At 29.9% G+C, this 17,138-nt stretch overlaps 1 long non-coding RNA gene across 1 annotated transcript in view; it reads left to right on the top strand.

Moving 5' to 3' along the window:
• Positions 1 to 16,935, top strand: part of LOC122270675 (uncharacterized) — a 231,694-nt gene extending 214,759 nt beyond the window's left edge. Inside the window, exon 5 of the long non-coding RNA XR_011636664.1 lies at positions 16,812 to 16,935. This is a non-coding gene — a long non-coding RNA (uncharacterized lncRNA). The remainder of the gene's footprint in view (positions 1 to 16,811) is intronic.
• Positions 16,936 to 17,138: the final 203 nt, after the last annotated feature.

The raw sequence follows: 17,138 nt of genomic DNA, 5'->3' as shown, positions 1-17,138 counted from the left end.
TATATATATATATATACACTACGGTTATAAAACACTAAAATCTAGATCAGGTTTGCCTTATTTCTGCAAAAAATCCCACGTTAAATGTTGCGTAGATTAAAAAAAGAATCTTAATAATATAGTAAGCCAAATAATGGTAATCTATTAAAAATTGTTATAAATATAATGCAAACACCTCAAGAAAAATTTAATAATTGATTGGGTAGGTTGTTGGTGGAACTCGATGAACAACCACCTTCACTAGGTGAGTTCCGAGTCGTTCTGGTTTAACATAAATGTAGCAAAGGAAGGCAATGGGAAAATTGCAAAAAATTATCAAGCTTCTGTTTTTTTTAAAGCGGTGTGAGAAGATAAAAATTAAATTAATTATTGATCATAATATTTATGATTTAGGTTTTTTTAGATATCAAACAAACATAAAAAGCGGAAGTGAATTTATATCAAAAGTTTTAAACAGCTTAATTATTTTAACCAGCTCTTTTATTTTTCAGAAATAATTACTTGAAAACAATGCAATATATTTATACTTTTTGTAACATAAATTCTATTTAAATGCGTATTTTGATTTTATTCTCATAGAAACAGCAACTATTGAAATTTGTGGAATGACAGTATGGGCCCGACTATATTTTACAGAAATTACGAAACTATATTTTCTTGTTAGCTTTCCCAAACTCATTACCGAGCATTTTGGTGTTTCCATACGATCAGAAACATGAGAAAATTCGTAAAATCTTAATTACTGTAAAATTCATTTTTATCGTAAAATACTATGTCGTAATTTTTACAGTAATATTTATTAAATTAGAGCGATTCAGTGATTTCACTGTAATTATGCTGTTATTATTACGGTTTATTAGATTTTTTGTTGCGTGACATGTTGCGGAAAAATGAAAAGTACAAAATGAAAAATTTAATGAAATGAAATGAGGGCCGTCATCTTGAGTGCCGGTACTTTTTTCTGTTATTTGATTCAGAATTCTTAATTGTGTTGATACAAATCATAGTGGTAACTTACATATCTAACTCATTTTGCAACAACCCTTTCATTATTACAGAATGTATTTAATTTTTAGTTCTGTGATAATTTTTAATTAAGCGTGAATAATTTTTACTACGTTTTCATTTGTAAGTTTTAATTATCATTTCCGTGTTATCAATATTCATTTTGTTTGATGAAAAAAAATATTGTTAGATTTAATTAATAGACGTTTTGAACACCTGTTTCATCATTACAAAATGTACTTAATTTTTAGTTAGGTGATAGTTTTTAATTAATCTTGAATAATTTTTACTACGTTTTCATTTGTAAGTTTTAATTATCTTTTCCGTGTTATCAATATTTACTTTGTTTGACTGAAATATTTATATTATTAGATTTAGTTAATAGACACTTTCAGCACATGTTTCATCATTGCAGAATGTATTTAATTTTTAGTTAGGTGATAATTTTTAATTAAGCTTGAATAATTTTTACTACGTTTTCATAGTAAGTTTTAGCTATCATTCCGTGTTATCAGTATTAATTTTGTTTGACAAAATAAATTTATATTAATGGACTTAGTTAATAAAGATTTTGGGGATTAATATGTAATCGAATATTTTTTTATAGAGAGAAACGATATCATGAAGTATAAAAGCATTTTGGCTGTTAGTCTTATTCTGTACAACTGAGATATCAATATTTTTTAAATATATATAAATTATTGGATTTAGCTATTGGGCGGAGAGTTGTTGGAATTAACTTTTGAATGCTTTTTAATTAAAAAAAATGCTAAAATGAACGAAAAGTGGTGAAATTAAAAAAAAAACATTTTGAATTTGAGTAAAGTTTTTTATTACTAATAAGTAATTTGTTAGATAACGGAATATATTATTTGATTAGAATTATTAATCTGCCAGATTATTTACAGACCTAATGGAATAATTATTAATTGTTAACAGTGTTTCGAATTACTTAATTTGCTAGATGACGAATTATATTATTTGATTAGATTGATAAATCTGCAGGATTATTTATTGACCTAAAGGAATAATTATTATTTGATGTGTCAGTCGAATTATTTAATGTGTCAGATGACGGAACATTTTATTTGACTAGATTTATTAATTTATCGGATTATTTATAGAACTAAGGGAATAATGAAATATTCTAATAATTTTCAAGAGAGGAAAATCAAAAATGTAAAAGTATCGTAAGAATATAGAGAAGAAATATGAAATTGTAAAATGTGTCAAAATACCTTTTGTAAACAAGCTCAAAAATTCTAACCATATTTTCGATTTCTGATAGAAAATCGACTTTATATATATGTATATATATATAAAAGAGACATGATAAAAAGCAGTTTCAGAAGCATAAAATAGAGTAAAAAAGATAGTAGATATTGTTTAATAATTCGTTCTAAAATATATGATAGACACATAAATTTTGTAAGCTGAAAAATGTCTTCTTTTTTTCCCGAAAGTACCTGTTATCAGAAGAAACAAAAGCTCTTTTTTATACATTTTCTGTTAAATTTCAACATCATAATGAAAAATTATCCATCCTATTTTTATAATTTAATTTTGCCGCAGTAATCAATCATTGGTGTTAGACATTCAAGTGCAGCAATATACTTCCTTTTTTTTTACTTCAACAAAAATCTGTGTCCTCTTTTTTTTTTAAAGTTATGAAATCTAGGGGATCTTAAATCATAAACTTCGGTCTGATCGTTTATTTGAAGTTGTCAGCTTTCCTTCAGGAGTTGTTGTAGGAAACTTTTTACTCCTTCTAGAACATTATTGGTATCAATTAAGCCTTGCGGCTCTAAGAATTTATTAATTAACCTTCTAGACGTTGCAACTCCAATAAAGCAAAAAAATAATGAAGACTTTTAATTAAAATCCTCTTTGGCTGTGTAGTAAATATTATTACAATCGCGACACGGGCATGTGGATAAACAGTTTAATATTAATTTAACCTCAATGTGTGTGTAAAGAGAGGTTTCAAAAATGTACTTCATACAGTCTTGCTTTTCCTTTTGAAGACTATGTTGAAAATGTGGTTGTTCATGGAAGTTTTATTAAAGGAAAATTCTTGTTATTGTAATTAAAACTTCTTCGAGATGTATTAGATAAGTGAGAACAGAAGCATGTTAAGGAAAACAAAATTCATTATTACGTGATTTGGAGTTTTAGTTTTTAAGGTGGGAGAATAAATTCTATTATATTTGCTTAAATTCCTGTTAAAATTCTAATTATACGCATTTCTAAATGAAATTACAGTACTCTTTTAATTTCCATTGTTAAACGCTTGATAAAATGGATACGATTGTAATGTTTTCCTAAGTTAAATATCTTGTGATTGCAAAATATATAATGTAAATTTGAATTATTATTGACCATTCGTTGCCTAAAATGTATTACAAAAATTATTTTTAATTAGAAAATCTATACTTCAAAAAGAAGCGTAACTCAAATCGTTCAATACGATTTATTCATTAATACTCGAGAGTCGAGTGTGAATAAAAAAATATATTGTGGTGTTTATTAGTTTTTGTTTTCATGCTTCAAATATACATAAATATATATATATATATATACACTATCTGGCCATTAATGACCGGACACCCCTCATTTCGGATACATGAGGTGCTAGCATCAAGTCAGTAGGGCGTAGGGCCGCCACGCGCCCGAATCACAGCCTTAACCCTTCTAGAAGGGTATCCACTAGGTGTTGGTGCACGGCGACAAGTATTGCCCGCCATTCCTCCTGTAACATGGCTAAGAGTTGAGTGGTGGTTTTGGGGCGTTGTGGTCTGGCCCTCAACCGGCGCTCCAACTCATCCCAGAGATGCTCAATTGGATTGATGTCGGGACTTTGGGATGGCCAGTCAAGCTCTTGCACCTCCATTTCATCAAACCAGTCCGTGATGGCATGTGCTTTATGAATGGCAGCGTTATCGTGTTGAAACACAAACGGGCCATTACCGAACTGTTGCCACAGGGTGGGAAGCGCCGAATTGTCCAGGATGTCTCTATACCCTTCTGCGTTCAGGGTTCCACGCACTAACACCAAGAGTTCAAGGCCAAACNTTATTTTTTTATATTATTATTCCCCCCCCATTTCATATGTCGATAATTTTCCTTTGTTTTATCTTCATTTCGAACTTATCTAATGAGTTCTGTTTACTTGCAGCTTATGCGCAATAAATGAAACTTATTGTTTTTCTTAACTTTCTTGTATTTATTTATTTTGTTATATATAGATATATATAAAGAAGATAACACAATTAAATATTTTTATTACGAGAATCAAGGAACTAGAACTGTAATTAAAAGAGCATCGACTGATTTTGATTTATATACCAAACAATAATGTCTACTTTAAAGCCAATCTGTTTCATTTAAATAATTGAACTTCAGTCTAAGAAAATCAAAGACATGTGATGGTTTTGCCTCCTCATAAGGGAGAAAAACACTTTAAGATTGCAACTTTTACCTTTTATCGTTGAAAAAGAAATCGCAACATTTCATCACCTTGTATAAATTACTCTCTCTCTCACTTGTATGGAACTCACGTTTCGTAGGGGCTATTCATCCTGATCTTGATGCCAACCTGAATGACGTAATAAACGTCACTTTCTGCAACATATGCGATCTTTTTTGACTAACGAGAAAAATGGTACGCTCAGTTTTCTTCACCGAGTATTGCTTTCTTTAGAGCGCCAACATATATAAGGGAGCGTTTGGTATGCTGGGAAGGATTTGCTTCAGGAAGAGGATTAGGCCAAAAGCCCGCGGCAGGCAGTAAATATTGAGATCTAGTCACGGACGAAATAGTTGTAATCACTTCGGTAAAGTTTTTGTTTGTCTCTCTCTCTCAGATTCAGCTATGTTTTCCTAAATGCTGTCGGTGATGAAGTTAGTGAGGCTTATGTATCTAGTACTCTAAGTATTAAGGATCTAATAGGTCAGATCATGGTTTGCAGTACCATTTAACTGTAAATATCTACATTGTGTTGCCTGATATATTTTTTTAAATTTTTTGAAAAAAATATTTCGTAGGGTTTATGTAAAATAAATTCAAGAATCAATATTTTATTTTATAACTTTATAATTTACGTTTAACAGCTGACGCGTTTTTAAGTTTACGACAACCAATGTTCAACTCCGTAACATTGTAATTTTGAACATAATCCAGAAGATAAGGGAACTCTTGGATCAAGTATTAGAATGAATTTTATCTTTGTATAGAATATTTCTTCACGAAGCCACCCGCATTTACGTTAGATGGAGGTGAAAACCACGAAAATCTTCCACGAATGGCTTGATGGCAAAGGAAATCTAACACTCTGATTCGTCTACCAAGAAGGATATTTTTCTTCAGAATTGTGGTTGGTGCGAGTTGGTGCGAGAGGATTGAGTTCTCGCACTCAATCCTCTAAGCCAGCATGGCTTGAATCGAAGTTATGTAATTATTTATATTAAAATAAAATAATTTTGCAACACATACAGTCCTTTTCTTACCAATGATAGAAATGGTGAGCACGTTAACATATGTAAGATTAGCAGACACGTTTTTATGTTTTAAAAGGGTTTGGTTCATGAGCGAAGAGGCTTGAAAAAAAGACTACTTTACTTCTGGAAGTGGATTTTTAAATCTAGTAATGAATGAGCTAGTTAAAATCACTTTAACTGCAAAAAATTCACCAAACATCCTGCAAACATTTTTTTACGGACTCTCTCTGTATATTTGACGGTTTAAAGTTGTTTTGTTGACAAAACGGTATTATCCTGTTTTTCATTCTAATCATAAAAGGAATAAAATCATCAGATTAAAATAAATACAGGAATCAATGTCGTATTTTAAATTTTTATAACTTTCGTTCAACAGCAGAAGCAATTTCGAGATTACGACAGCCTATGTTCAGCATCGTAGCCTTGCAGTTTTGAACACAATCCAGAAGATAAGGGAACTCCTGAATCGAGTATTGGGATAAATTTACCTTTGTATAGAATATATTTTTTTCGTGGAACCATCCACGTTTGCGTGACATGGAGGCGAAAACTACTAAAAAGTTAGCTTAAAGGCAGGGGAAGGCTAAACCATGATTTGTCTACCAATGAGGATATTTTACTTGGTCTGTCTAAATTTTAGTTTTCGTCAATAGTTTTGCCTATCGTACAATAACTCTGCCTCTTTTTCAAATCATTTTTACAATTATTTTCTTTTCTTGCTCGTATTTTTCAGGAATTATTTTAGGGTTTTGAACATTGTAATAGTAAAACTGTGATTTATTGTCATCTACTTGATTATCCTTTGATTTTATTGATACCTGATTATTCTATTTCTTTAGATATATAATTTTTTTGGTATGTAATATATAAAGGTGGGTCACTGTAGTTTTAAACGCTTTTACACTTAAGTATTATTTCAAAAGGCTAGACTTATAAGTTAAAACTAGTTTAAGATTACTCTTCAGACTTAAACACTGGAGCTGTAGTACCTCAGAGGACGGATCCCTAGTATCCCAATGCGGTGACGCAAGCTCGAAACCCAGCGTCGGCTGCTCGAACGGAAGCTGCTCTCGGTTTGCATTGATCACAACGCTAACTTAGTTTTCTTTAGAATTGTTTTGCTAAAATAACAGATTCTTAAAATAACGTAGTTAGTTATACTATCAGTATTTTTCTTCCTCTAAAAAAAAAAAAAAAAAATCTGAAAAANTAGAAGTCAAAATTTAAAAAAAAAAAAAAAAAAAACAAAAAAAAACGGGTATTTCTTTTTCAATAACATTGTTTTTCTGAGTAATACACGGTTTTACATTAAAGCACTAGCTGACAGTTTTTTTTTCTTAAATGCGAAAGATTTTTGAAAGCAGAGAGTGGGAGTAAAAAAAGGGGTTTTTAGGATCTTAGACGGACAGATAGCCCGTGAAAAACGGGATCGGGAACCGCACGTTCGCACATGAGCTTGGCACTCTTTTAATCTCGTGATTTCTACCACGAGGAAATTTTTTCTGTGGAAGTGACTTCTTTTGGAATAACTACTTTTGGCGGAATCCCGTACCTATGTCATTAGAAATAATCTACAAAATGGATGATACCATTTAAAAAAGCTGGTAATTGGGGTAGAGAGATTTTAGGTCGTTTTCTTTGTTGCTGTACTCAGATTTTTAGTAGCTTGTTATGCAGAAATAGTTTGATTTATCAGTTCAGATTTAGGACTCAATCAGAAGTGAATAAATATGTTTCGTAAACAATTTTTTTGTTAAAATTATGGGGGTAATACACAACCAGCCCATTTAATCTAATTAACATAACTTCCTCAGTAAAGTTTTAAAAAAAATTAAAAGAAATAATTACTTATAAAACAAGAAAATATGCTGAATCTTGCAGTTCTTAAGCGTATGATTTTAATAAAAGGGAAATAGTGTAAGATATTTTTAAAAAGTGCTTTAAAAAATAAAATAGAATTTCAGTAATACGCAACATAATTTGTTATTTAATACTACATACGTCAGACTTTGTTGATACTAAATGAATGATATGAGAAGTGGTTTTTTTAATGTACAAAGAGCTCATTGGAAATGATGACTAAAAAAACCAACTCATATTTTAAAAAAAACTTTGGATAATACCCCATAAGAATATAAATGAATAGAAAGAAAAAAAATGGCTTCAATCTTTGGAGTCAACCCTTTTTGACACCAGAGAGTGGGAGTAAGAAAAAAAAGGGGGTTTTCGGGCTCTTAGAGGGAGAGATAACCCGTGAAAAACGTGATCGGGAGTCGCACGTTCACCCATAAGCTTACCATTGTTTTAGTCTAGCGATTTCTACCACGTGGAAACTTTCTCTGGGGAAGTGATTTCTTGTTGCAATAACTACTTTCGGCTGAATCACGTTCCTCTTTCTCTGTCATTGGAAATAATCTACAAAATGGATGACTCCATTTAAGAAAGCTGGTAACGGACAATTGAGATTTTTGCTCTTTTTCTCTGTTGCCACAAGCAAGTTTAAGTAGATTGTTATACAAGAACAGATTCATTAACGAGCTTAGATTCAGGATTAAATCAGAAAAAGAACAGGTTTCTTATCGGAAAAAAAATAATTTGTTCAATTTATGAGGGTAATCGCTAAAACTATCACAAAAATGCTATAATATATATATATATATATATNAAAATAAAAGTATAAAATGTAATTTTCGTAATTTTTAATAATATTATAAAATAAAAATATATATTATAACAAATTTTGGTCTAAGTACAAATGCTTAGTAAAGTTGTGCGAGAAGCATCTTTTTTTTTAAATTCAAAATTAAAAATAATTGAAAATTGACCTTGTCTCAGATTTTGTTGTCATATAGAATATACATACAATTTAGCATTTAAATTATATTCAATATAAAATTATTGAAACTAAAATATATTTAACTATTAATAAATTGCAAATTTAGAAAGAATAATTTAGTTAGTATTTAGAAAGAACCAGTTTGCCTATAGTTTTAGGATTTTTTTCTTGCATCAAAGAAATGTAATTATTTGCGATCCTTATTCCTGCCACTATTCATTCATTTATACTGGGGAGCTGCATGCTATTTGTTATTTATAAAATTCTCGTATAAAACATTTATAATTAAATTCATTAATAAAAATTGAGTTAATAAAGAATAAATCCTTAAACTACATGTTGTAAACTCGCATGAATTCTTTCAACACAAAATCATTTGCCTAGAGAAAAGTCGTTTTCAAGCGAGTGAGTCAAGTCAATAGCCGTTATATCCCGAATAACTTTAGAACCTGGCGATTGGATTTTTACGTGCAAAAGTGCATTGTTAATTATTTAAGAGCCACAAAAGTACGCTAACCAATCTTCTTGTCAGATTTAAACCTTTCGCCTTAAGATACGTGGCCGAACTTAAAAAAATTAGACTCAATAGCGTGATCCCCGAGCCGGTAAAAAAAATAAGCCCTTCAATCTTCTTTTTAGTTTTGTATGCTTGGTTATATTTCTTAAACAAATTGAATAAATTTAAAAATATCAAAACTCATTTAGTTAACAGTAAATTTCGCAAAAATTAATAACTAATTTATTAATTAAATTATGACATTGTATTTTAAATTGCAGACTTAAATCTGACATTACAAATAAAATTATTTATTTATTTTTCTAATCAAGTCGAGAAATTTTGATTAAGAGAAAGCAGAGATTATTTGACTTTTGTAAAGTTTATCATTTCAAGTTATTAAAATCAAAAATCTATTTCTCAGATATACCTTATATACATTTAAAGATATTTATAAAAAATATTTAAACATGAATATTTGAAAAAAGTTTTTTAATTTATTTAAAAGACAAAGAATGTCTAAATGAAATGAAAACTTTTTTATTGAATAAATCAAATTGAATTCGTTTTTGCGGAAAAGGTGAATTACTACACTTATAAAAAATGTACACTGATATCAGAAATGGACATCAGAATAGGCAACAACTTAAGATGACATCAAAAGAAGTAATGAAATGTTATAATTGAAAACAACAAAGAAGTTTTAAGATGTCATAAAACTGATTTTTTTTTACATTTTGAGTTACAAAACTATTTATTCACTTTCCTGCAAATAGTGCAATTTACTTTTCAATTATCTTCATTTCTTCATCCAGTATCTTTTTATACCTCATAAACTTTCTAGATGCATTTCCATTTGTTTCAAATTCTGTGATTTCAATTATAAATTACCTTGCCATTTGTTCTTTGAAAATAAAATAAAAACTTTATATAGGGAAAAATTAAACAAAGTATTTTGAGAAATCAAGACTAATTTGTCATTAGTTTAAGAGTTTATTATAACTCACCATGGAAAGCATTTTTTCATATCGTGTTTTTTGGGCATTCCAAACTTTTTTTAAGATACAAACCCCAATCTTTAATACTCTAGTCTTTCTATCTAATTCTATCTATTTTATTGCCACAGACATAATAACAGCATTTTCAATTTCATTGTTTATAACCTTTTTTCTGATCAATTTGCGTCTGTTATAACTTTATAAGAAGCTTCTAGCCTATAATTTTTAGTATTTTGGTGTATAGCGCAAGACAAAGAGAACAGAATAACGCAAGAAATTGGTTTTTAACCGGTTTCAAAAATTTCCAAAATAATTCTAAAAATTTGTCACATGCTATCGAATTATTATTTTTCCAAATCACTAATCAATTCCTAGCATGAATTTAAAGTAAGTGAGGAATTAGCCACTCAATCATTAAAAAAATAATGATTAAGTTCAGTCTTAGAGAAAAAATACTTATTTAACTTTTTTTCCTATATAATGAACTCAAAATTTTCGACTATAGGAAAAAAATCATGGTAAGTGTCTGGGAATAAAATTTAATTATTATTTATTGAGATCGATTCAAAATTAAATAAAATAGATAATCTGAGCTCATCATAAACTTTCTGTCACTGTATTTAGTAATATTTCAATTTTTAAATAAAATTCATTACGGAGAATGAAAGCAATAATTTATATTAAATTATTAAGTAAATAACTAACCTAAGTCACGAAAAATAAAAAAAACGTTAATTAAGTATGCAAAATATATTTTACTGATAATATTAGCTTATATGAATGCGTAACTTTGTTTAGATTTATTTCTTGCATTTAAATATGTTCAAATATTCTTAATATATTTTTTTGAAAAATAAAAATAAAGTAGTAGTATTTGTTTACTTATCTCTCATTATTTTTAACAAAACTGTATACATTTTTATAAGCGTTTTACAATTTCATATCATATTTATTATCAAATCTTCATTCTTGGAAATTTTAAGTCATTAACAAATTATGATACTTTAATATAATATAATACGATATACTAAATGCTTATTTCTAGATATCAAATAACGAGTTCTGTAAGTTCCCGTAATAAATGATTAGGTAACACTCGAAACGAAATCAAATTTTTATACAGAAAATACTATAAAAGTATCTTTTAAGCATAATTTTTTTTTTAATTAATAAATTTTTCCTAATAAAATATAAAACTGGCTTACTTTTTTTCATTTCCTTTCATTCCTTAAATAAAGAAACTGAGTTTGAAAGAAATATTTAAAGAAAAATATTTATTTGACTTCAATTCAAGAAAACATAAGTACTCAGCGCAACTTTAATTCAGCAACAGGCATAAAGGCTTAGAAGTTGTGGTTAAATTTTGTTTAGAAAACAGGAATAACATTTCTTCAAATTTGATAAATGTTTTTGTTTCTGTAAAACCAACATACAATTCGTGACATTATTATATTTAAACTGCTTTACAAATATTAGAAAAATAATAACGCTTCGAAAGATATTTAACTTGGAAATTCAAATAAATATTGTTTTTTTAAATTTTAAAGTTTTTTTAATATAATGCTTTCCTAAATTGCGAGTTCACTTATTTTTTAGCTTTGAGTTCTAATTCCGCACTTGAAAATTCTGAGCGTTTTCTACAAAATACAATGTTCAAAAATATATTTCTATATGTTAAAATCAATTTATATGCTTCTAATCAATATTCAAATTTGAACCATAGTATTTATATCTTGAATCATAAAACTATTGCGAATTTGGTAATTTTTTAATGAATTGCAAAAATGAACCATGTTTTAGTTTAAAATTAAGCATATTAATGTGTAAGCAAAAATAAAGAAAATTCGAATATTTTTGCAAGATGCTATTGTTAAACTTAACATCTTATTAAGGTTGCAGAAAATTTGAACGACATTATTATACATCGTGCTCCTAAATTTCTATAAATTGTAAAATGTAAAACTGAACATAAAAAGATTCGAAATCAAAATTCAAATACTTTCTAACAATTTTGAGAAGAGTTCTCATTCAGATTGCTTCGATGCTTCGACGTGGTCATGGGTACTTTTCGTAATTGGATACCTGCAAGTGACGTCATCATAGATAAATTGTGGCATTTGTCTATTCAGATGTTAATCAAGTTCGAAACACGCGCGTAGTATCTCTAACTATTCAGTTATATCTGATTTAAATCACATAGTTAGGCTTAATCACTTCACTTCTTCTCGAGTTGCAGGTCTCCGATTGTCAGATAGAAGTCTTATTTGAAATTCAAAACTCAGTATATTCCATTCATGCAGTTTGAAATATTCACAATAAGTTCATTAACACTTACTCATTAACGTAGGGGAGTTGGACTCACGTTCGGAAGAACGGCAGTTTAAATCCAGTCAGTCGAAGACTCTCCGTGTAGTAAATGGTGACTGGTGCACGTTAAATCTGCCGGGTTACAATGACCTCCATGTTCGCATAACAAATTATACCTCTGGGGGTACTAAATTGGGGATTGATCATTCTCTGGTTCAGGTAAAAATTACGATCTGTGAATGAATGAATGAATGGGACCACCGTATAAACAGGTGCGGCTTGTGGGTGTGACAGAAGTCTAATTCTTGACCATAGATGGCGCTACCAGAAAACAAGAGCAATCGCATCCCTTGCCTTAATGGCCCACGTCAACAACAGCAGCAACATTCTTTATTATTATAAATGAAAGATGAACGGAAGCATGGTTTAATTTAACAGCTTATTAATATTGCAGTAATATGCCTGGGAGTAGGGAACTGTCCTTGCATCAGAAAGGTCCTGGGTTCGAATCCCAGGCAAAGCATGGATGTTTCTTTCTCTCTCTGTGTGTCCTATGTTCTTTCTCCTTTGTGTGTGAATGTGACCCGCCCTATAAACGGGTTGTGGTTGCGTGAATGGCGTGGCAGAAGTCGAATTCCTGGCCATAGATGGCGCCACTGAGAAACAGGAACAATCGCACCCCCTCTGCCTAAACAGGCATACGACAAAAAAAAAGTAATATGCCTATATTATGGTTAAAGAAGATTTTAGGATTAAACGTTAAACTTATTTCATGAGATTGCAGTAAACAACCTANACCCCCACTGCCTAAGCAGGCATACGACAAAAAAAAGTAATATGCCTATATTATGGTTAAAGAAGATTTTAGGATTAAACGTTAAACTTATTTCATGAGATTGCAGTAAACAACCTATATTGTTCTCTTTTTTTGTTTTTAAAGCAGCATTTGAAGCTAATACCTTGAAACTAGTACTTGATTTTACACTTCGCAAATACTCCATTCTACTATCGGATTTTTTTTTATTCTTATTATTCACCGATACGTCTTAAAATAATCAAGCCAAACAAAATTATTATAACTAAAATAATTTATTTTTAAATCTTAGATATTCATTTTTTTGGTAATAACGAAATTAATATTTGCATAGTAACGAACTTTTATGTTAATAGCACAAATATTTCACGTCATAACGAAATTAATATTTGCATAGTAGCGAACTTTTATGTTAATAGCACAAATATTTCTTCTACTTATAAATTTCCCCAAAAATGGCGCCAGATCCACTGGTTCAGCTAATGGCTTCTAGAAATATACCGAACTTGCGAGAAGTCAGTTGTGCTTCATTAAGTCTCATAGAGGCCCATTCGACGAAATTCAATTTCTGGGACCCCAAATGATAAATGTAAATTACTCATATCTGGAACCTCTCTATCAAAAGGCATACAAGTTTCCTCGCTTATGTGTGTGCATTTATACTGGACAATCTGTATACATGCATTCAATGTGATAACGGATTATACTGGACTTGGAGTAAATATAATACAAGAGTTGGTTCTTTAGTCTAGGCTCTGAAATATTCTCTCTTTATAATTAACACATTTGTATTCGTTATTGACTTTCGGTCCACGGAATCCGTTGATGAGTTGTGCTTTAGATAAACTTTAAATCATTGTTCTTGGCTGATCTGGAATTACCTGGTTGTTGTGAATTATCTAGAAAAGCGTATTCTGTGTTAAGGCCCATTATAAATATTTGTTATTTTAAAGTTCAGATAAAATGTTTAGTGTAGAGATATATTCAATGGCTTAATATTAAGGGAAGATTATTTTATGATGTATTTATTACCATGTTTAATACTTGTAAAATTTTTAGGCTGGATGAAGTTTGTCTGGTTTTCCTTGAAATTTATGATTTTAAGAAAACTGTTAATTACATTAAGTTTAATTTAATTTGTAGCTATAGCACATTTGACTCGTAAAAATAAAACTCTTTTTACTGATTCAGCAATCCTTAAGGTATCATTTTGTAGGAATCATTTGGCAATCATAGGCATTATTTTGGCAATCATTTTGATAAAATCGCGTGCTTTTTTTTTTGACAAAAAAAGGAAATTGTAAAATTAAGATGAAACTGCTGTCTTACTCTTGTCTACTTTAAAGCATCGTAAGAGTTCCTCAAGAAATATTTCATTTGACTTTAAGATCATTTGTTTTGTGTGACGGAAAGTTGCTTGGTATGCTAACTTGCCAAATGGTCATTCATACTTCTTGTATTCTGCTCTGTACTTTCTAATCAATTGCGTTAATCGATATAATGCACTAAGCCTACTGTTTTTGACGTAATTTGTATGTTTACAAGAATAAAAATAGAAAATTTATCAGTATGATGAAACGTTCAGTCGGATGTTTTCTCATTTAGAGGTTTAGTCAATACCGAGTTATTTTCTTGTTCAAATGTGAATTTAATGCAAGTTATAATTATCTGTGGAATTCGTAATAATATAAATTCCATAGATCCTTGCAATCAATTGACGTTTGAACAAGAAAGTAAATTTTTTAACTTTCTAAATTGTTCTAATTACTCATATTTGTGAGGAATTTTTCGCTACGGTTTATCGGAAATTGTTTGCAGTTTAAACCCTCCCATATCCTTTCATCCCATTTCACTAATCAAACACATGTGCCTTTTGACGCACTTATTTACCATGAATTATATTATTATTTATTATTTCGAATAGAAATCTTCTCTATACAAAGAACTCCTTTATCTAAATCAATTAGTAAATCAAATCTAAGTAACCGTTAATTTTCTTCGAATGTTATTAATTCGAACATTAACAATTTGATTGATTTACCTAATCATCCCACAAACTGCACGCAAATTGCTAATAATCTGTATAAATTTTTAAAATTCGTTTTCTCTCCAGCGAACGAATTACACTTCACCAACCCTGAAGACCATATTGCTGATATTAATAGCTGGAGTAATTATCAAATTTCTCGTCTGTGTGGTCTTGTGGACAAACTAAACGTACCATCACATCTCGACTTAGAGAATATGAAATATACGCTCAAAATCAGAATATTAACTAATCTGTCATCCTTTTGCACAACTGGAATTCTATCTTTGAGTTTTCTTCTGTTAAAATCATTCAACACAACTCTTCATCAACTGACTTTGACTTCAAGGAATAATTTCATGTTTGTTAAAAAAAATTTAATATTTTATTTAATGATATTTCTAATAAGCTATTCTTTTCAATCATTTCGAAATTAACTTAACTTTGATTTCCACATTTTACACACTAGGAATCCTCAATTTACCTCCTCACACACGCATGTCTCTTTTTCCCATTCTTTTGTTTAATATCATGCTCAAGCATATTTTTTATCCGCAATTTTACTACTTATGGTTAAAATTGGAGTCTAAAAGCTACATTTTCATCCTTAGTTACCTTGCTTACGATGTGTTAGGCAGAAACTGTACTATAGTTATTCACTCGTCGGTTAAGGAATATCTATAATTTTTAGCCGTATATTATTATATTACTACTATACTATTATTATATATTATTACTATATTAATAATGTACTACGAAAGGGAAAACGTCAAATGTATGGATGATATGGTAGCATAGAGGGAAAAAGTGGGGAAATCACGTAACCTTGAAACATCGATTCCATTTACAAAGACAATTTATAGTTAAACCTCAACTTTTTTATTTTTGCATTTTGTTTGCATCGTTTTTTTCTTCCACCATTCTATATTTGGAAACTAAGGAAGGTTCTTGTTAATAGAAACGAAACTACATAATGTATGTTTTTTCCCAACTATTTTGCTTTATTCATACTGAATTATAAAGTTATATTAATTTCCATGCTTTAGAAAAAGCGATAAAATCGAGCAAAATATTTATTTATGAGGGGTCTCGTGTAAGACTACAGCGATTTAAAATAAAAAGCTTCAGGGAAAATGCAGAAAAAATATTGAGAAGAAATTAATTAATTCAGAAGAAATTATCTAGGAAAAACTAAGTACCTTACTTTCCTGAGCTTGGACTTTAATCCTTTCGTTAATCTGAAGCCATAAGGCTCATTATATTTTAATTGAATCCGAACTACTAAGACGATATCGATGAAATTACAAATCGATCAAACACCCCGCTTCTAAACCGAGAAATCGAATCCCAGTCGAAGCAGGTAAGCTTTTATCCACACTGAATGAGAGGCTTCGTACCTATGAAATAAATGAACAATGCATTTAAATATTCGAGAGAAATTCCCTGTAAGGAAAAGTACGGGAAAAAACGGTATTTCCCATTGTCCTATTTGTGTATAAATTGCAAATCGATCAGACGCAAGACTTCAAACGCAAACCGGTACGAGTAGTAATCACCAGGACGGCCGGGTTCCTACTTTAATAGAGGTACACAATCTTTATTGTAATTTATCAGGTATTTGTATATATTCCTGACGTTATTCAACTTGAATATACTTTCCTTTTACTTTCTTATCTTTCAATTTCTGGTAAATATTCTCTGCGTGTTTTAATCTATACCTATATATTCAAATTCTTACCTATAAATACCATGGCAAAGTGTCGTTCTACTTTCTTTACTTTATATTGTACCTTATTGCTGTTGATAAGTAATCTGGTTTTTTTATATTACAGCTTCTCAATGAAAAATGAAAGCGAAAAGGGCCATTTTGGGCCTCAGAAGCCCAGCTAGACCAGACAGAACAGAACCAAACATCAAACCAAGAAATTAAATACCAGTCGAAGGAGTGTTAAGTNAGAGAAATTCCCTGTAAGGAAAAGCACGGGAAAAACGGTATTTCCCATTATCCTATTTGTGTATAAATTGCAAATGGATCAGACACCAGACTTCAAACGCAACCCGGTACGAGTATAGTAATCACCAGGACGGCCGGGTCCCTACTTTAACAGAGGTACACAATCTTTATTGTAATTTATCAGGTATTTGTATATATTCCTGAT

The sequence above is a fragment of the Parasteatoda tepidariorum genome, chromosome 4 (assembly GCF_043381705.1).
Source record: "Parasteatoda tepidariorum isolate YZ-2023 chromosome 4, CAS_Ptep_4.0, whole genome shotgun sequence".
NCBI classification, from domain to species: Eukaryota; Metazoa; Arthropoda; class Arachnida; order Araneae; family Theridiidae; genus Parasteatoda; species Parasteatoda tepidariorum.
The sequence above is the reverse complement of the archived record's forward strand: the minus strand, read 5'-3'. Positions and strand labels throughout refer to the sequence as shown.